The sequence below is a fragment of the Ceratotherium simum genome, chromosome X, assembly GCF_057802395.1.
Source record: "Ceratotherium simum simum isolate JZ-2026a chromosome X, ASM5780239v1, whole genome shotgun sequence".
Taxonomy (NCBI): Eukaryota; Metazoa; Chordata; class Mammalia; order Perissodactyla; family Rhinocerotidae; genus Ceratotherium; species Ceratotherium simum.
Genome location: NC_141940.1, coordinates 91,770,234 through 91,791,650, shown reverse-complemented (window position 1 = coordinate 91,791,650; position 21,417 = coordinate 91,770,234). Strand labels below are relative to the sequence as shown.

The following is a 21,417-nucleotide window of genomic DNA, read 5'->3' as shown; positions in this document are numbered from 1 at the left end:
GTGCTATTTGTGCTGAATCTATCCCAGATCTGTCAATTCTTCTGAGTTACACATCTCTCTTTATCTTCGTCCAGGTGGACTAGTGAAAGCTATGGCAGAATAAGCTGGTTCACAAGTTTGCTCATTACTACTATATGTTGGAGTTAAAGACATTAATGCCCAGCATGTATAGCTAAACAATTGATTACTGAGTACATATGTATTTTTCTCTTCTGATATGAGTTGCAAATAAATGGTATAATCTTTACCCAAATTTTGAGAATGTTCTAGTTTCTAGATAAGATCTTAGCAGTTATTATGGTAGCTATTTGAATCAATGGAATATTGGTGGACTGCTGTGCTTTGTCAACATATTTTAGCTAGAAATAACTTAATGGAAAGTAAGACAATGGATGTCATTCTTTGCATAAAGGTTCTCCTGTTTGTTGACTAATAAATGAGTGATGTATTAACACCTACCTGAGGAAAATTCATCACAGTTAGGCAAGGGTCCAGATACAGAAAGGGCCTGTAAAGGTCACAACCACAGCCTCTTCTCTCAAACTCTTTCAGTAACGAGGCTTACCAGAAGTGAAAATTAGTTATACAGATGCACTCACACACAAACAAAATACGTGGACATATATGTAAATGTATATATGTATATTATTTTAATATACATATACACACAACCATATAGAACAAAGTGTGAAGAATACTGAATTAACTAAAAAGTAAATTGATATTAAATCCTCCCAAAAGCCCTAATGAGTAATTTCTTTATTCTTTTTTTAATGTTTATTCTAAGCTCATTTACAGTGGGAGGAAAAAGATTTGAGAAATAGAATGGGGAATTTTTTCCAAATTGTATCCACCAGCAGGTTGTCCCACTCTAATGATTCATCATCTCTTAGGCATATGATGGGGTTTCTTACTCTGAACAGGGTTTGCAATGAGCAACCCTGTGGCTGATTCACTTTCCTCGATGACTAAGCTATGCAGGAGTTTGTCAGTGAAGGGCCCACTGCCCACCACAAGGCGGCACTCCAGGGAAGGAAGAACCTAAGGCTGGAGGGTTTGGAGGAAACATATTCATTGGGCTGCATGAGGGAAGTAGCATACATCCACGAAATATATAAAAATACACGCAGTTCACTGATGAACTACTACAGTTGTGTAGTAAAGTCAGTACCTGATGAGAGTATTATTGTCAGTACTTAGACAAGGATTGGTTGAAAGACTCAAAACTAGGTCTAAAAAGTGGCAAAGTGGCAAAGTTAATTTAACCTGTGCTCAGGGCCCCAAAATAAACATATAATTTGGAAGAAAAATAAAAATTTATTAAACATTAGATTGACTCCTTTTTCTTATTTAAAGAAAAAAAATCAAGATTCTTCGGACACCTTTCTCAAGAATTTCACACACATACAAAAAGCCATCCTTCATTATTGGTACCAGGGGTTGACAAACATTTTCTGTATAGGCCAGATAGTAAATAGTTTAAGCTTTGCAGGCCGTACAGTGATCTCTGTCACTCTGCCATCATATGGTGGAATCAGCCATAGGCAATTAAGTAAATAAGTGGGCATAGCTGTGTTCCAATAAAACTTCATTTACAAACACACGCGCAGATTTGGCCCCACGGGCTGTAGTTGTCCTAAAATCGGGCAAAAACCTTACACTGGTTGGGCATCTGAGAGTTTGTAAAGGATTTTTAAATAGCACTTCATTCAGTGCCCACACCCTCCTCCTCAGTGAGTTAGGTCCTCTGACATACAATCTACACATAAATAAACTCAAGAACAAGATTACTATCAAAGAACCGGGACAAGTAGCAGAAAAGATCCTTTAGTTCAAGAATTATCATTTTGTACCAAAGACTTTAAATGTTACATGTTAGATTACTTGCAACATGTTAGATTACTTGCAATACCGTTTGAGTTTGACCTTGTAAAATCTAAGTAAGACTTTTGAAATTCAAATAAGCCAAACAAAATGTCATGGACCAACAGCTTGTAATCAAGATTAAACCTTCTAGGTATTGTGGGAGATCAAGATTTGGCCACCCTGAAATATATCTCTTTACCTTGATTATTTTCTCTGACGGACATTTGACCTCCCCCACTAATTGCCTGAAGAATTTGACATAGTAACTCCTTCCTGGAACAGATCTTCTATCTGATGGCTGTAATATAATGTAAAATAGATGTTACAATAGAAAAGGCACCAACAAGCCCATCTTATCGGAAGTTCTGTCTCTCTGGCCATTCTCTGGATGGCCCTGCGAGGAGTTGCCAGACAAACATTTACATTTATAAGGGAAATCTAAATTTGTAAAGGTATCTCCCTCTCTGTATTGGGAAGAGGGGGTATGACCTCATTTCTAGAAACTTATCAATGTGGAAGGTGAGGCCTTAAATCTGCATAATAACCTTACTCTTGTTTACAGTGCTTTAGTGGTAATCTCCTGTAACTGACACCCCCCACCTCCAACATCCTCCTTTGTCTTTTAGCTGAAGATGGTATTTATTTAAGACGAGAATTTCTACTATTGTGTTGAGAAACACAGTGTCCCTGGTTTCTCCCATGTATACATGTTATTAAACTTGGTATTATTTTCTCCTGCTAACCTGTCTTGTTAATTATTTGGCCAGCCATAAGAAACTTAAGGGAGGGGCCAGCCCCATGGCTTAGCGATTAGATGCACATGCTCCACTCCTGGCGGCCAGGGTTCGGATCCCGGGTGCGCACCAACGCACCGCTTCTCCGGCCATGCAGAGGCTGTGTCCCACATACAGCAACTAGAAGGATGTGCAGCTATGACATACAACTATCTACTGGGGCTTTGGGGGGAAAATAAATAAATAAATAAAATCTTTAAGAAAAAAAAAAAAGAACCTTAAGGGAAAGGGCAAAGGGGGATTCTCTCTCTTCCCTGACAGTATAATAACTGTTTTTCTTAGAAGTTGGAAAAGAAAAAACAATTCTAAATTATTACTATTTTAACTATGCCTATTTTAAATACTTTATACACCAAAAAGAAAAAAAAAGGATTTTTTAAAAATTCTACCTAAATATTATTGATGTATTATTCATTATGGTCAGATTGAAAGGCAAAGAATAATTCAAAAAGATAACTTCTTTTTAAAAAACATCATTTCTAAGGACCATGTATATTACTGCTTTTCAGATTTTTTTTTTTTTTAAATTTTATTTATTTTATTTTTTGCCCCCAAAGCCCCAGTAGATAGTTGTATGTCATAGCTGCACACCCTTCTAGTTGCTGTATGTGGGACTCGGCCCCAGGATGGACGGAGAAGTGGTGCCTCAATGCGCACCCGGGATCCGAACCCGGGCTGCCAGCATCGCAGCGCGCGCACTTAACCACCAAGCCACAGGGCCGGCCCTGCTTTTCAGATTTTAATGTACATGCGAAGCCCCTGGAGATGTTATTGAAATGCAGAGTCTGATTCAATAGGTCTGAGGCGGGGCCCAAGATGCTGCCTTTCTAACAAGCTCCCAGGTGATCCGGATGCTGATGGCCCTTGCACCACTCTTTAAGTAACAAAGAACACATAATCACCTGGGAAATGTTGAGTCCCACTGCTTTAGAAATGGGGCCAGGAATTTTAAATTAGCACCTCAGGGGATTATGCACTTTTTAAAGGGACTCAAGGTGAATAATTCACAAATTAGGACTATCTTTTCTTTAATGACTAGAAAATCTACAGCACTGTGTATATTTGAGTTAAAACCCAAGAAAGTAGAGTTCTATCGAAACAGCGACACTAAAATAGCACATTCAGTACCATGGCAAAACTACATCTTTAAAGGAAAGTAACATTTGCTGGCAGCCTATTACATGTCAGGCAAAGTGCAGCATGCTTTTGATACATCATTTCTTTTAATCCTTCCATTTCACAGGGGAGGCACCTAAGAAACAGCCTCTCCTCAAGGTCAGAATCTGGATTCAAAACTGACCAGCCTGTCTATATCTGCTACTTTTACTTATTTCTATTTGTATGTTCTACCTCTAATCATCTCATTCCCCACCCAGGTGGTAAATGGCATTATTATTCCCAATTATTTCTCCCTTTCTATATAATAGGATTACTCATCCTGTCAATCGTCATGGGAGAGAAGTATGTGTCCCCACTTAGCTGACTTTGGGTTTGGCCCTATGACACACTTTGACCAATGGAAATGTGAGCAGATATGACACTGACCACCTCCAAGAAGAGGTTTTAACAGCGTCGAGTGGTTTGGATGGTGTTCCTGCCCTCCACCAAGAGGACAGCATGTCCCAGATAGTAACTGTTCTTTCAGCGTTACTTTCAACAACAAAAAAAATTGGAAACAACCTATTGTCCAAAGATAATAATTATAAAGACACATGATATGAAAAAATACATAATGTAAAATTTTAAAAAGTATAATATGACTATGATTACAGCCGTGGGAAACTGCAATATACCTATGCACAGGAAAAAAAGGACTGAAGGAAAATATACCAAAATATAATCAAGATTTTGTTGGATTTATGGTTAATTTTTGTTCTCTATTTTCTACGTCTGTTACAGTGTCATATTGCTTCAATAAAATAAAAATTAATCTCAACTTTCCAATTTCAAGGCAAGATGTTTTAAAGTATAGCATTAGACACTATAAACCATGAGCATGCCTTGCAAAAGTGAAAATGTCACATCTCAGAATTTTTCTCTTTATGTGCAATAAAACCTCAGGGTCACCAGTTACCAGCAGCGTGACCTTGTGTAAATTAACCACTCTACGCCTGTTTCTTCATCCATAAGAGGATTTAATATCTACTTCTTGGGTTATTTAGCACATTAAATATGGTACTATATATAAAGCACCTGACTCACATAAGCATTCAACGAAAGCACCTTTCTTTCGCTATAGCTAATATCACAGAAAACTGATATAATTATATCCGTTATAGAAAGGAATTTATCAATGAAGCATTAACCAAAGATAATATTCAAGGCAATTTAACATCCTCAGCAGTCCATGAATTTAGCTATAAGGAGATCCTACAGCACACACCATTTTTAAGGACCCTTGTGATTACATTTGGCTCACCCAGATAATCCAGGATAATCTCTTGATTTTAAAGTCAGCTGAGTAGCAATCTTAATTCCATCTGCAACCTTAATTCCCCTTTGCCATTTTACATATTAACAGGTTTCAAGGATTAGAACATAGACATCTTCGGAGGGCCATTATTCTACCTAGCACACTCTGGTACTTTGTGTAAAATAACTTAATATTTAATAAACCGGCTGATATAATAGATTCTCACAACAAAGTACAATGTGAACCTCTCTCTTCTGATCTTATACTTTGATGCTCCATGTGGTTGATCAACCTTCAGTCTCTTAAATCAGAGAAGCACTTATCTATAGGAAGCGTACTTAAATGAATAATTGCTCTCCTTCATTTATTCAGCACTGACTGAGGGCCTAGTGTGAGGGCCAAGTCTGATAGAGAAGAATCAGCCACAGTCCCTGCCCCCGAAGCACTCAGTGACTGGGAGGGTGGGGGGACAAAGTGGAATCCCAGTAACATTGAAATCAGGGCTACAAGAGGGACTTCCCAAGTTCTGTGGAGCTGCAACTGAGGATGCTGGTGAAGGCTTCACTGAGCAAGGCATTTGGGCTGAACGATGATGGAAGAAAAGAGAAGGGGCTGAAGACATGGAGGCTCTGCATGGTGTGTCAAGGGTGTGAGGAAACAGCTGGTGAGCACAGATTGAGGCCGAGTGGGTAGGTGACTATGGGTTGCTGCCGAATTCCACTACAGAAGAGCATCATTTAAAAAATTAGAAAGGGAGGAGGAAACCAGCCTAGATCCTGTGAAGAAGGGATCATAGAGGCCAAAGAAGGAAGAAAAAGTGCCCAGAAGCTGGGCAGCAAGTTGTTCCCAAGAGAGGCCAGAAAAGAAACTGCAACAATTGGGGGAGGGGGGCGTGGAGCAGGGGACAAGAGCGAGGCAGGGGAAGGAGAGAGGAAGGGAGGTAACTTTTCTGGGCTACCACCAAGCACCATCACTGTGCTTATACAATACTGTATAAGAAATGCATGAAAAAACATCTAGACGGAAAGTAGAATGGTGGTTGCCAGGGGCTTAGGGGAGGGGGAAATGAGGAGTTGTTTAATGGGGACAGAATTTCAGTTTTGCAAGATGAAAAGAGTTCTGAGATAGATGGTGGTGATGGCTACACAACACTGTGAATATATTTAATACTAGTGAACTGGATACGCAAAAATGGTTAAGATGGCAAATTTTGTTATATTTTACCACAAAAAAAATTTTGAAGAAAAAGAAAAGAAATAAATGGAAGTTGAGAAAGCAGTGACTCTGCTTACCAATGTCTCTTTCCAGTAGCCAAGTATGGAAAAGAAGCAGTATGTAGGGTGAAGTAAAAAAAAATTCTACCACAAGCTTAGGCACCTTCATAGGCCGAGGAGAAGAACCCGATGAAAGGGAAAGATAACAGAGGACACAGATAGGATAAGTGCTGGAATAAATCCCGTAGGTGGCAAACGGGGTCAGAATCAAGAGCACGTGTGGGGGGGCAGCCTGGGGTGAGAGGTGGAGGACTCTCTTCTCTAGAGTGGGAAGAGGTACCACCACCAGAATAGGAGTGGGGGCTGTGAAGTAGGAGAGAAGTGAAAGATGTTAGGAGGTTAAGGAGAAGAGAAATGGAGAATCATAATGTTTGAAAACAAAAGAAATCTCTATTAATTTTGGTCCTTGACCAAAACTGTAGAATTAACTTCACAAATCAGAGTTTAAACAGAGAACAGTTACTGGTCTTAGTTGTGGTTTTACCTTGAAGCAGCTCTGTTACCTTAGATAAGTCAGTTAAACTTCCTAAACTGCATCTTGAAAAGAGGGAGATTTGCTAAAATAATCCAGCTCTCCCTTCCAGCTCTACATTTCAATGGCTTCAAGGAGAGAGCTTATACCTTGAACATGGTGTCAGCTTACCGACCCCCCCCACAAAAAAGTGAAGTGGGAACAAAAGTCAAGGTGTATATAATTTAAATACCCCTGGGCTGTTTTCATATCTCACTTTTGATAGTGACAGCCACAACAAACAGATGGTTACTGCTGACAAGGGCTGTGTCATTACAGTCCTAATGATAATTGATGTTTTTAAAACTCTTTACTGTTCATAAGGAGCCTTCACACATGAAACGTTTTAGTTGATCCTCACAGCAGCCCCATGAAATAGGTAAGGCTACTATACTATTCTATCCATTTTCCAGTTGAGGAAACTGAGGCTTACAGAGGTTGATGACATGCCCAAGGCCCCAAAGCAGATGAATGACAAACCTGAGACAAATCCAGGTACTCAGGACTCAAGTACACTATTTTTTAATGATTTTTAGACACTGACACACCGTGTCTAAGTAAGATTTCCCATGTGGTGTCACAAAATGTCTGAGTCAAAAGAAATTTGCATAGTTTTATTATTTTAATTGATTCTGGCAATATCATTTATTGAAATGCAAGTACAACCTTAATTTCCAAGTGATGAATAATTGGAATACAAAGGGCAGAGACGGAAAGGATTAGGATTCAACTATTTCTTTGTTTTTGTTTTTTTTGGTGAGGAAGATCAGCCCTGAGCTAACATCCATGCGAATCCTCCTGTTTTTGCTGAGGAAGACCGGCTTTGAGCTAACATCTATTGCCAATCCTCCTCCATTTTTTCCCCCTTTTTCTCCCCAAGGCCTCAGTAGATAGTTGTATGTCATAGTTGCACATCCTTCTAGTTGCTGTATGTGGGACGCCGCCTCAGCACGGCCAGACAAGTGGTGCGTCGGTGCGCCCCCAGGATCCGAACCCAGGCAGCCAGTGGCGGAGCACACGCACTTAACCGCTAAGCCACGGGGCCAGCCCCAGGATTCAACTATTTCAATGTCCTCATTCTCAGGATTGGGAAAACAGAGGCCTCTCCTGCGACAAATGGCTTGTGGGAAGCAGAGCCAACACTAAAACTCAGGGCTCCTGCCAGCTCTGGGCTCTCAGTACTGGGCAGGTCTTACACAGCTTCTAAGAAAAGTTAACAACAGAATTGCTCCTTAACAATGAAATGGTTCCAATTTAAATAATTTGAGGGGCTCATTCTCTCCTTTTTACATGTGCAAACCATATGGATGCTGCCTATTAATGGTATTAGAATTCTCTGGAGCAAATTCTCCTCACAAATGGGAAGGTTTGTAATGACAGTCATGCCTCATTTTAGTACAAAAGAGAAGTAAATGTGTCCAATAAGGAATTCATCTGAGAGAGTTTTAAACCACTTGAAACTGGCTTCATTACCATCTTCTACCTACGAAGTGTTTTCTAGACAAATTAAAATTGAAAAACCGAAAAAATGCAATGAAAATATTTTGAAGAGGACCATATTGTCTAAGTATTCCCATCTTCCTCCTTTGGAAATATTATAATGAGTCAACAGGTGCTTACTACCAAAATTACTTGTATCATGAAGCTGAAAAATGTTTAATGTTTAAACAGAAGACTCCATGAGAATAGATGAGGACGTGAAGATAATGTGTTATGAAATCGCAGATCCCATCTCATGTTTTACACAGAAAAAAAAAAAGTCTGAGGCTTCTATTAGACTATAAGGAACTCAAGGGCAATAAGTTCAAAGGAGGGGAGCCCTTCTGAGGTGAGCAGATAATCTCTGATTTTCTTCTCCCAGGGCACTTGGGAACTTTGGGCTCATACTGATGAGACTTGCCATGAGAAAGTATTTCTAGTGAGGAAAAGCAACCAGCAAAGCTTTTTGGTGAACTCGCAAAGGCTAATGTGACAGCTGGGAAATACTCCCATTTGTTCAGTTCTGGAACTGTGAGAGGGAGACTGAGATAGGCTGAAGGCTTCTAAAAGGCAGAATGAAGGCTCCAGTTACAGTGTTTTAGAGACGAAGTTTTTACTAAAGTAGGAGTGCTGCCTCAAATACCATAACGAGGTTTCTCAAGACAGCTGCAAGAATTTGAAATTAAGGCGACAAGAGGCTAAACTCCTGCCCTCCAAAGGGCAAAATTTAGTCTCCCACAGTTTTTCAGAGTTAAGAAGACAAAGAACCTCCAGGGTTTCAATCAAAAGCCCAGGAGAGCCATGTCTGAGGAGCATGGACAATCTTAGCTGGATTGAGTCTTCCTAAACTGCAACCTGGCCTTGACTTAATTCAATTCCCGATGGAGTGAAGGTGACCAGCTCCTCACTACATTTACCTAACAAAGGAAATCCTCTCTGGAAGAAGGTGTAATCTAGAAGCAGTAAGATTCTTTCATACACAATGTCTGGTATCAAATAAAAAATTATTAGACATGAGAAAAACTTCAAGAAAAGGTAACTAATATTCAAGAGAAAAAAAAGAATGGATGCACTCACAGATGATCCACATTATTGGATTCAGTAGACTTTTAAAATAACTGATTAATTGGTTAAAGAAAAAAGGAGAAAATGAATGAAAAGATGGAGAATTTCAAAAAATAACTAGAATGTATATAAAAAATTAAATGGATATTCTAGAAAAATATCTGAAATTAAGAAAAATACAATATCTAAAATTAACTCATTAGATGGATTCAATAGAAGACTAGACATAGCAAAAGATAGGATTAGTAAACCTGAAGATAAACGTTAATGGAAAACACCCATATTAAAACCCCCCAAAAAAAGGGAAAGGAAAAAAAAAACCAGATCACAAGAAACACGAGGGGGCGGCCTGGTGGCATAGCAGTTAAGTTCACACACTCCGCTTCCGCAGCCCAGGGTTCACAGGTTTGGATCCTGGGCGTGGTCATATGCACCGCTCATCAAGCCATACTGCGGTGGCGACCCACATACAAAATAGAGGAGGATGGGCACGGATGTTAGCTCAGGGCCAATCTTCCTCAGCAAAAAGAGGAAGATGGGCAACAGATGTTAGTTAGCTCAGGGCCAATCCTCCTCACCAAAAAAAAAAAAATTTAAATCCAAATAATAGTTTTATGGTAGAGTTTACTAAAATCAGGGGAAAAAAACACAACCATGGTGGGGCCAGCCCAGTGGTGTAGCAGTTAAGTTCGCATGCTCCGCTTCAGCGGCCCGGGGTTCGCCGGTTCAGATCCTGTGTGCAGACCTACACACTGCTCATCAAGCCATGCTGAGGCAGTGTCCCACATAGAGCAACCAGAAGGATGTACAACTATGACATGCAACTATCTACTGGGGCCTTGGGGAGAAAAGGGGAAAAAAGGAGGAAGACTGGCAACAGATGTTAGCTCAGGGCCAAGCTTCCTCAAAAAACAAAACCACAACCATGGTATTAAGACTGATGCAGTATCAGAATAAGATGAGGCTTGAGATAAATAGTCCAACCCTTGTCTTAGAGATGACAAAACTAAAGCCCAGAACAATAAGAATGATGTGCCCAGCCCCCACAGCTATTTAGAAGCCACCTGGGAACCAGAACAGCAGCTTCCTGACTTCTGGTCCAGCCTTCTGATTCCAGCACCAGGGCAGTCCAAGGTCAAATCCAATCTAAGGTGAAAGCTCTTGGTGAAATGTTTTGATTTTTATGAATGTATATTTTCACTGATAGTGATGGAAAATCACTGCTAGTGATTCAAAATACAACACACGAGGTAGGTACTCGTTCACTCTGTCCATGTAGATATGGAAATCCAGCATCATCACTGGGAAGAGCCCCTACACACACACACTCACACACACACACTCACTCTATGACTACACTTGATGTTCACAGGCAGAGCGGATACACATGTGTCAAAGAGGTAGAGAAAGGTGTGGCCAGGGACTGTCACTTAAGCCCCAGCAGTCAAGTTATTTCTGTGAGTCTCAAGGTCTTTTTCCATAACATGGGTGAGAACATACATAGTATCATCACACACGATGGTGACTAAGGGAAAAGATCCCACATTGCCATCTCTGGAGGTAAAGAAAAGACAATAGCTGATCTTCTGCATAGATTCTTGATCATCAGAGGACAAGGTATCCCCTCAGTGCGCATAGTTTTTTACTTCCCACAGCTCTTTTAAGGAAAAATGTCATCTGTTCTTTCTCCTGCAGAAATCTAAGGTGTCATGATTAGCTAAAATAGCCATACTTCTTCCTCTTTAGGAAATTCATTAAGACTCCATTGTTTCCCTCCATTATATTTTCCTAATCGAATACCTGCCATGTTTTGTTTTTGTTTTCACTGTCAAAACACAGTCCAAGATGCTCCTACACACACAGCTGGGCTAGTGGACTGGCAGAGCAGCCTCTGCAGGCCCAGATGCCAAACTCTGTGCCCAAGTGTCCTTGCAGAAAACATAAATACTGACAATGGCACGACAATAAGAAAATTTTGCTATCATCATCAATCAGGAACAAAACCATAATATTTATAAAACAGGCAAATCATTTTAAATATTCTCCAACATGGGGATTAGTATTCAAAAGATAGGAGAGTGACCGATTACCATCTAGTCCATCTTAAATGTGTATATTTTTAAATCCCCGTTTAAAAGCCAACAGTGTGCCCATTAACACTATCCAGTGTGGCACCTGAGGCTCCTTCTAAAACTACCATCTTGAATTCATTAGTCGTTTCACTATCACAACCTTCCTCAATGTAAATACTTCTTAAATAGTAATCCTTGATAGAACTCAGGTCACTGTCCTAAGTGGCTGTTTCAATAAACATCTGCTCTACACTTACTCATGATTTTCACACAGCTTTTGCTAGTATTTTAACCTTACGCTGGAGGATATATGGGTTCTCTCTTTCTCTCTCCAGAGTATGTTGTCGTCCCTAGGTGTCTATGGCAGATTGGTTCCAGGAACCCCCTCGGATACCAAACTCCGTGGATGCTCAAGTCCCTTATTATAAAATGGCATAGTACAATGAATACAGTCAATCCTCCATATCCGTGGGTTTCTCATCCTCGGATACAGAGGGTCAACTCTAGTACATATAGACTATAATATGGAGGGACAACTGTAGTTCATATATACTATGTATTTATACATCAGTAAATATAACTTAGGAAGGAGAATTCACATTATGCAACAAGTTGGGAATAGAGTATATAAAATATTTTACACTATTGTCTACGATATAAAACTAGTTCTTTTAGAAAAACAAAGCATGAGTACCTGTAAATGCTATCTCAATTAGTATTCTATTTCAACCCATTAAAATTCCTTGATTTAATAAATTATTAATTGATAAAAATACTGATTTTCTAACTCAAAATTGTCATGGTCTTCTAAAAATATGGAACTATGGCCATCTGAATTTGTTGTCATTTTAAATAAACAACAAATGCAATACAGAGATTCAATAAGAAACTGATCTATAAATAGGGTATAGTGAGATATGAACTAAATCTTTTGTTTTCTGACAAATAAAAGAAAAAGCACGCCATAAGAATAAATTTCAAGAAGATACTTTTTAACATAAGTGAAAGTTCGATTTTCACCCAAAAATAGTAGCACATCTGTTATTTTGACAGAGGATTACTCGGGGTGTGGATTTTTCATACCTCTAACGGTGTCGGTGGCCAATCTAGGAGTGGCACAGGCAGGAGGAAAACACGGGAGAGGTCATAAGGGGTCTTAAGGCCCTTTAAGTGCCTCCTATTCTGTTATGCTTTTTGGTCACTTCACAGATCATCTGTATCTCTGGGATTAGTAGAAATGGACTTGCATGAGGTAAAATTTGTATCTGTTTTCTTTAACTACTTCTAACAGCTCTATTAAAACATACAGACGTGTACAAAACTAAAGTTCTGGAAAAACTCAAACCTATCTATGGTTACTATACTATCTCTGGAAAGTTGGAGTCACTTCATGTATGTTTTACTAAGTATATTTATTAATATACACTTCATGTATATTTCAACAACGCTCCTTCATGTATATTGTAACTATACTTCCTCCTAATGTACTCTAGTCCTTAAAAAGGATTCTTTAATAAGTAGTAAATCAGAAACATTTAAATTCATGTTTCCACTTTGAATAGTTTGTAACAGCTGGAAAAGCGCACAAACATTAAGACTGGATAAACTACTACTGGTTTCTCAGGAGGACACCTTCAAGTTTCACACATGGTGAGGAAGAAAACAGGTGAACAGCCCCAAACAATCAGATCTCTTTTCATGTCCTGACATTTGCCCTTCCCCACAATGCCTTTTAAATCAGATGCTAGAGACAAATCAATGCAAATACTCAAAGGTGCTCCATAATGAGAAGCTGCTTCCAGAATGAAGAAGAGGAAAGAGAGCTATTTCTCCTTTTTCCAGTACTTAAGAGCAACTTTCCCAACCCACAGCACCAAGGGTACTTCATCAAGGCCAAAAGGAAACTGGGGCTGTCTTAAATAAGGGGATAAGGACAGAGGACTTGAGGGGAGGGCCAAAGGAGGATGCTAGGAACCACGGGGCCATCTTGGTTGGGCTCATCTTAGATGTAATTAGACACAATTAGTCAGGGTCAAAACGGTCCTCCCTGCTGGTGACCTAAATGGAATCAACCCTCTCCACTAAGCCTGGTCTAATCTTATATTCCTGCTCCTAGGTAAGTGCAGTAGATTACCTGTAAAAATGGCTGCAATTATTCTCCTTTATCTGCGCTCCTTGCCACATGACTGCAGCTCCTCACTTCAAGACATGTAATCTATTTCCCCACCTCCTGAATCAGGGCTGGCTTTGTGCCTTGTTTTGGCTAACAGAATTCAGAGGAAGTAACCTTGTCCCAGTTGCAAGCCTAGGCCTCAAGAGGCCTTGCATGCCTCCGCACTCTCTCTTAGAACTCTGCCACCCACAGTGTGAACAAGCCCAGGCTAGCCCGGTTAAAGATTAGAACCATGTGGAGAGGAGCTGAGGGCATCCTAGAAGAGCCAGCCCACAACCCACCCAGCAGAAAACCTGCCCAGATCCAAAGAACCGCCCAGCTGAGTCCTGCCCAAGTCGCCAACCCACAGATTCAAGAGCTAACTAAACGCTGGTTGTTTTAAACCACTAACCAAACTGATATCGTGGTGGTTTGTTAAGCAGCAAAAACTGATATAGCAAGGAATAGATTCTTCATGAATTATTCATTCAGTAAATATCTACTAAATGCCTTCTATATTTGAAGTAGTGCTCTCAGTAGTTACTGGGGGTACAAAGATTAATATGCAATAGTGCCTGCAATTATGGAATCATCTCCTCTAACTACATTAAAAGAAGTACGAATAACAAGGTCTACTTAGAGGATAGGCAGACTCGTTCAAAGAAGAGATCACGTTTGAGCTGGTTTTTTATAGAAAAAATAATATGTCACCAGTGGACAGGAATGGACATCAGAAGTAGAAGAAACAGCATGTGCAAAAGCACAGATGCAGGAAAGAACTCAAGGAATGTTCTAAGAGTGGAAAATAGTTTAGGACAGATGGAGTGTGGGGAGGAAATGGCAGATGATGGAGCAGGAAAAGCAGGTTGAAGGCAAATAATGAAGGTGTCATACTGTAAATCATGTTAACGGATTTGAATGCCTCTTGTAGGCCATAGAGAGCTACAAATCATTTTTAAGTAGGAAATGACATGATTAAATCTGTGTTTTAGAAAAAGAAAGCTGATGACAAGTGGAGGATTAGCAGCAAGAGTAAGAATCAGGGAGGCTATTACGACAATTCTAAACGGGACCTGAATCACAAGGTAGCAAACACAGGGAAGAGAAGACGCCTGTGAAAGATGTTTCAGAGACAGGAGAAAAACCCAGCAGCCTTGACAACCAACTAAATATGGGCTGTGGGGGTGATATAAGTTGTGTGGGAGGATCGAAGACAGTGCCAAGATTTCTACTTTGGGATCCTAGATTAATGGCAAAGATATTAATTAAGGCAGAAAAGTAGAAGGGCAGACTGGAGAGGAAGAAAACGTGATTTTATAAAGGCACCTGTGGGATATCCAGTGGGAGATGTCCAGGAGGCAGATAAGGATACAGATCTGGACCTTATGTTGAGGGACAGGTGGTACAAGCCAAAAATAAAGACCTAGGGAATCTTTAGGACACAGGGCCGCGGGAGAGGGACAGCTCAAGACATGAAAGTGAATGCGAACGCAGGGCATTCAGGGAAAAGAAGTAGATGGAGAAGAGAAAAAGCTAATGAATGGCAGAATCCTGAAGGACATTGATGTTTCAAAGGCAAAGAAAAGAAGTAGCACCAAATAGCAGCAACCCTCCTTGGGGATGGAAGAGGGGAGGGGAAGGATCATTCAGCAATTATGGGTTACAAACTAAGGAAAAGTGGATACCCACCCATTTTGCCACATTCTTTCCTCTAGCCAAGTCATCACCAGGCTCTTCCCTAGGGTTCCTCCCACTCTAGAGGGGCCCTGAGGACATAATCAGTGTCAGAGGGAGACAGCAACAGGAACCACTGAGTAACAGCATCTATGTCCATGTATCTTATTGAAAAACATGCTTTTTCAAACTCCTTCTCTGGCACCTGCTACAGCAAAGAACATCATCAACTTTCATTCTTAGGGCACTTATTTGAAAATATGCTTATAGGTAATTTACTACATCTTCCAAACAGACTGCCTTTTTATATTTTCAGTAATTAAAAAGCAAGTTTTAAAACACAATCCCAAAGTAGCCAAAGATTTCATAAATAGAACACAAAAAGCAATAGCCATAAGAAAAAAATTGATAACTAGACTCCATTAAAAATCATCAAAAGATACCATGAAGACAGTGAAAAGGCAAGCCACAGACTAGGAGAAAATATTTGTAATACAGTCATGCGTCGTTAGGCGATTTCGTCACTGTGCAAACATTGTAGAGTGTACTTACACAAACCTAGAGGGTATAGCCTACTACACACCTAGGCTATGTGGTACTAATCTTATGGGACCACCGTCATATATGTGGTCGATCATTGACTGAAATGTCATTATGCAGCACATGACTGTACATATATTTGACAAAGGACTCATACATAGAACATAAAAGAACTCTGACACAGAAATTAAAAAAAAAACAATCCAATTCAAAAATGGGCAAAAGATTTTAACAGGAATTTCATAAAAAGATATCCAAATGCCAGTAAGTATATGAAACGGCATTTAACAACACACAAATTAAAACCATAAGGACCGCCTCACATCCACTAGGATAGCTACTATCCAAAAAAATAAAAAAAATAAAAAAATAAAAAAAAAAAAAATAGAGCCAGGCCAGTGGCGTAGTGGTTAAGTTTGCATGCTTTCCTTCAGCAGCCGTGGGTTTGCGGGTTCGGATCCCGGGCGTGGACCTACACACCGCTCCTCAAGCCATGATGTGGCAGGGACCCACAAACAAAATAGAGGAAGACTGGGCCGGCCCCATGGCTTGGTGGTTAAGTGTGCACGCTCCGCTGCTGGTGGCCCGGGTTCGGATCCCGGGCGTGCACCGACGCACCGCTTCTCCGGCCATGCTGAGGCCGTGTCCCACATACAGCAACTAGAAGGATGTGCAACTATGACACACAACTATCTACTGGGGCTTTGGGGGATAAATAAATAAATAAAATCAAAATAGAGGAAGACTGGCACAGGTGTTAGCTCAGGGACGATCTTCCTCAAGCAAAAAGAGGACGATTGGCAATAGATGTTAGCTCAGGGCCAATCTTCCTCACCAAAAAAAAAAAAAAAACAGAAAGTAAGAAGTGTTTGTGAGGATGTGGAGAAATTGAAAACCCTTGTACACTACTGGGAATGTAAAATGGTGCAGCCACTATGGAAAACAGTATGGTGGTTCCTCAAAAAATTAAAACAGAATTACCATATGGTCTAGCAATTCCACTTCTGGGTATGTACCCAAAAAAACTGAAAACAGGGTCTTGAAGAAATATTTGTATACCCATGTTCATAGCAGCATTATTCACAATAGCCAAAGGGTGGCAGCAACCCAAGTGTCCACCAATTGACAAATGGATAAACAAAATGTAGTATATGCATACAATGGAGTATTATTCAGCCTTAAAAAGGAAGGAAATGCTGACACATGCTATAACATGGATGAATCTTAAGGACATTATGCTAAGTGAAATGAGCCAGTTACAAAACCAATATTCTGTGATTCTACTTGCATGAGGTACTTAAAGTAGTCAAATTCATACAGACAGAAAGTAGAATGGTGGTTGCCAGGGGCTAGGGGAAGAGAGAATGGGGATTTATTGTTTAATGGGTACAGTTTCAGTTTTGCAAGATAAAAAAGAATTGTGGAGATGCATCGTGGTGATGGTTACACAACAATGTAAATGTACTTAACACTACTAACTGTACACTTAAAAATGGTTACAATGGTAAATTTTATGTTATGTATATTTTACCACAACTGAAATTTTTTATAAATTTTAAAAACCCACAAGGAGATATCACTATGCCCCCACCAAAATAGCTAAAATTAAAAAGACCAACAAAACCAAGTGTTAGTGAAAATGTAGAGCAACTGGAACTCTTGCACACTACTGAAGGAATTTAAATTGGTACAACTACTTTGGAACACTGTTTGGCAAAATCTACTAAAGCTAAATATAAGCCTACTCTATGACCCCACAATTCCATTCCTAGGTAAATGCTCAAGAGAAATGAGTGGGCATGTGCACCAAAAAACATAAGCAAGAATGCTCACAGTGCTTAATTCATATTAACCACACAACAGAAATAATCCAAAGATCCAACAGGAGAACGGATAAACAAATTGTGGTATATCCATACAATGGAATTACTACTCAATAATAGACTAGAATAAACTACTAATACACACAACAACATGGATAAATCTCAAAGACATTATGTCAAAGAAGACATACACAAAAGTCCCTTCTATATGATACTATTTATATGGAGCTTAACAGCGGACAAAACTAGCGGATGGTGGGGCCGCCCTGGTGGCGTAGCGGTTAAGTTCACGTGCTCCACTTCAGCAGCCCAGGGTTTGCGGGTTCAGATCCCGGGCCCAGACCTACGCACTGCTTATGAAGCCATGCTGTGGTTGCGTCCCATACAAAGTAGAGGAAGACAGGCACAGATGTTAGCCCAGGGCCAATCCTCCTCAGCAAAAAAGAGGAGGATCGGCAACAGATGTTACCCCAGGGTTAATCTTTCTCAAAAAAAAAACAAAAAACAACTAGTGGATGGAGTTTTAAAAAAATCATAATGTGGTTACCTTCAGGCTGGAAGGGGGATGAAACTGACCAGAAGGGGAAAGAGGAGGAAATCTTCTGGGGTGCTGGACATGTTCTATATCTTGACCTGGGTGGTGGTCACATGGGTATACACACATGTAAAAGTTCACTGAGCAGTACACTTTAGATTAATGTATTTTACACACTTTATTGCATATATGTTATACCTCAAAAATAAAATATCTCTAAAGCACGTAATGTCTCTATAATGTGAATGCTATAATTCAAAAAAAGGATTATAATCTCAACTTTGCTCTTTTCTTTTCTTACTTAGAAGATTAGACCCTATTCCTCCTAGACACATTGAGGGATGATTAGTTACTTCCCAGTTTCTTGAGTCAGATAATGAATCTAAGTCCCACGCAGTGCAAACTTACGTGGTCCTAAATGCCCAAGAGCTTTCCTGACACTCTATATCCATGGGGTCTTTACAGTAAGAATCTTTCAGTCTTTAGCTTAGTCTATATTTTCTGAGTTAGAGCTCCCAATTTGCTTTCTACTTGTAAGTGTCCAATTTGATCTTTTAAGCTTCAAGAACAGCATCTGACTTTGTTTTACACCCTCATTGGCAGGGGCTAAACAAATCCCTCCTCAGCTGTTAGGGCAGAATGTCAAAAATCACAAGATATCACCACAATCCAGTACTGTGATGAACACATACACCTCCAAGGAAAGAGAAAGCTTCATTCTCTTTAACAGCCATTTTGCTGCCTGACCCTTATACAGCCAACATAATAACGACTTGAGCTTCCCTGTGAGAGCACCATTGGCCATGGCCTACCATTCTAAGGAAAGAAAATAAAAATCCAAAAAATGAATTTTTTTCTCCCTCTGGCTTTTTCTACCATTCATAACAGTATGTTACCCAGTTGTTGAAAAAGGGCCTTAATATGAAAAACTATATTTTAATGATAATCAAAGTCAAAATCTTTTGAATTGTGTCACAGTGAAAAACTTTACAAACTTGATTTTCTTTGATCCCATATTAAACGTGTTATTAGTTCAGTCAAGTGGGTGAATTATGAAGGTACCTCTTATATGTTGGGCTTGGAGAAGCAGCAAGATAGGAGGAGAAAAATGACGAGATGGTTAAAAACAGAAGGGCTGGGGGGTCAGCCCGGTAACGTAGTGGTTAAGTACACTTGCTCTGCTTCAGCAGCCCTGGGTTTGCAGGTTCGAATCCTGGGTGCAGACCTACACACCGCTCATCAAGCCATGCTGTGGTGGCGTCCCATATACAAAATAGAGGAAGATGGGCACAGATGTCAGCTCAAGGCCAATCTTCCTCACCCCCCAAAAAACCAGAAGGGCTGGTTTAAAAGAAGTCACCCAATGCATGGGTATTCTGGTAAGTGAGATGTCAAGACAACAGTGAGATGTAGTTTTTGCAAAAAGCAGATACTGCTATATTGGCTCAACAGGGTGACTTTGTTAACAGTGTCCCAAACGAAATTACTCAGAACAATTGGTAGTTTTATACAGTTTCAGAAAAAGTGTTTTTAAGAGCAAGTATCCAGCAACAACTGGTTAAATGCAAAGCCACATGGTCACAATGGATAAACAATGCTTCTCTTTTAGAACAGTAAAAAGTAATGCAATATGATGACATACAGTATTTTTATTTAAGTACATTGCCTGAAATAGAATACACTTGTTTTCTCCTTTGAGAATGCCTCAAAATACATTTCACTTCATAAAAGTCTATATAAATGTCAAGATACTGGAATGCAATAATTATAAAGCCGGATAGGTAGATTAATTGTTCTACATACCTGCGGTTTTTCAGATTCCTGTGCTTGCTTACTCGTGTATATTCACTCTTATTTTTCAGAAACCACTTCTAGAAGCTCCCGTTTTGGCTTCTACACTGCCACCTGTAGACATAAAAGAGAAATAAACCACATATTATTCATCAACCACGCATCTTTTCTAGGCATCTAACAGGGACAATTGGGAGAAAAGTGGCAAAATATTTGCTCCAAGAGATAGAAGTGTTCTTTCTCCTCTCCGTGGAAAATTTCTAAGGAGTCCCTCTCCCCCAGTGGTTTGATAAATTACTTAGAAATCGAAACATACATAAGTCTCAGATCAACACCACTCTGATCAGCTCATTAAAGAAAGAAATGGAGTCACAGAACCCATCCACATGCCAACCTACAACCGTTTCAAGACCTGTCGTTTAAAATTAGGAGACAACTTGACCACTTTGTTAATCAGGTAATTAAAAATTCTGTAAATTACCACAAAGAAAAGAGAGAGGGAGAGATCCAGGCAAAGGTTACTATGTCCCATGGTTGCAAAATGTCTATTTAAAATAACAATATTAATTCTAACATGAACTAGAGCTTTGTCCTATCTAAACAGCAGTTAGGTGGGATATTTTCATCATAATGCCCTGTTCCTGATTTGAATATAAATCAAGAGTGCCGAAAGGTCTTTCTGACTCCCCACAGATTTAATACAGGTAGACCTTTTTTTTTTCTTAAAAAAAAAAAAGTCAGGTGAATAAAAATCCAGGAGCAGAACAAGCAATGAATAAAAATCCATGAGCAACTATCAGTGAGTCAAAGCAGCCATGAAATGAGAGGGATGTGTGTGTGTTGAGAGAGAGAAAGAGAGACAGACAGACAGACACTGAGATTCTGGAGTTAATTTAGAATAACAGACCAAACCAGGGTGTGTGTGTGCGTGGTGTGTGGGCGTGTGTAAGAGAGACAGGCAGACCAAGCCAGAGTGTGTGAGAGTGTGTGTGTGTGTGTGTGTGTGTGAGAGAGAGAGACGGAGAGAACAGAGAGACAGAGACATAAAGAAGCAGACTGAGATTCTAGAGTTGATTGAGAATAACCATGCCGCACAGCCTTTTACCTCCTCCGAGTGCCACAGTCTACCCGGGACAAGAGCCCCAGCTCCACCACCTTAAGCCAGACACATGCAAACTCCCACCCCCACCACCTAGGCGAGATAGCGCCAGAAGCGACCCAGTGAGCATGCCCGCCGAGCCCGCAACCCCAGCAAACCCAGGGGCCTTTTTATCCCCACCAGAGATCCGTACCCACTTACCGGTAATTTACTTTAACGCCCCGAATGCCTGATTTGGTTTAAGGACTGGCAGCAAATCCAAGAAAATCAAGTCTCCTCGAGCCACTCTCCTCCTTCTCCTCCCTAGGACGGACATTCACACACACTCA

General features: G+C 40.1%; 1 long non-coding RNA gene across 12 annotated transcripts in view; it reads right to left on the bottom strand.

The window, feature by feature from the left end:
- The window catches only part of LOC147911942 (uncharacterized), a 96,763-nt gene that overhangs the window by 74,413 nt on the left and 933 nt on the right, over positions 1–21,417 (bottom strand). For 11 of the 12 annotated variants that reach the window (XR_015550738.1, XR_015550739.1, XR_015550741.1 and 8 more), the window contains exons 2-3: positions 21,290–21,391; positions 20,002–20,103 (exon numbers count right to left, since the gene is read on the bottom strand). This is a non-coding gene — a long non-coding RNA (uncharacterized LOC147911942). The remainder of the gene's footprint in view (positions 1–20,001; positions 20,104–21,289; positions 21,392–21,417) is intronic. The other variant, XR_015550736.1, reaches the window with a different exon arrangement.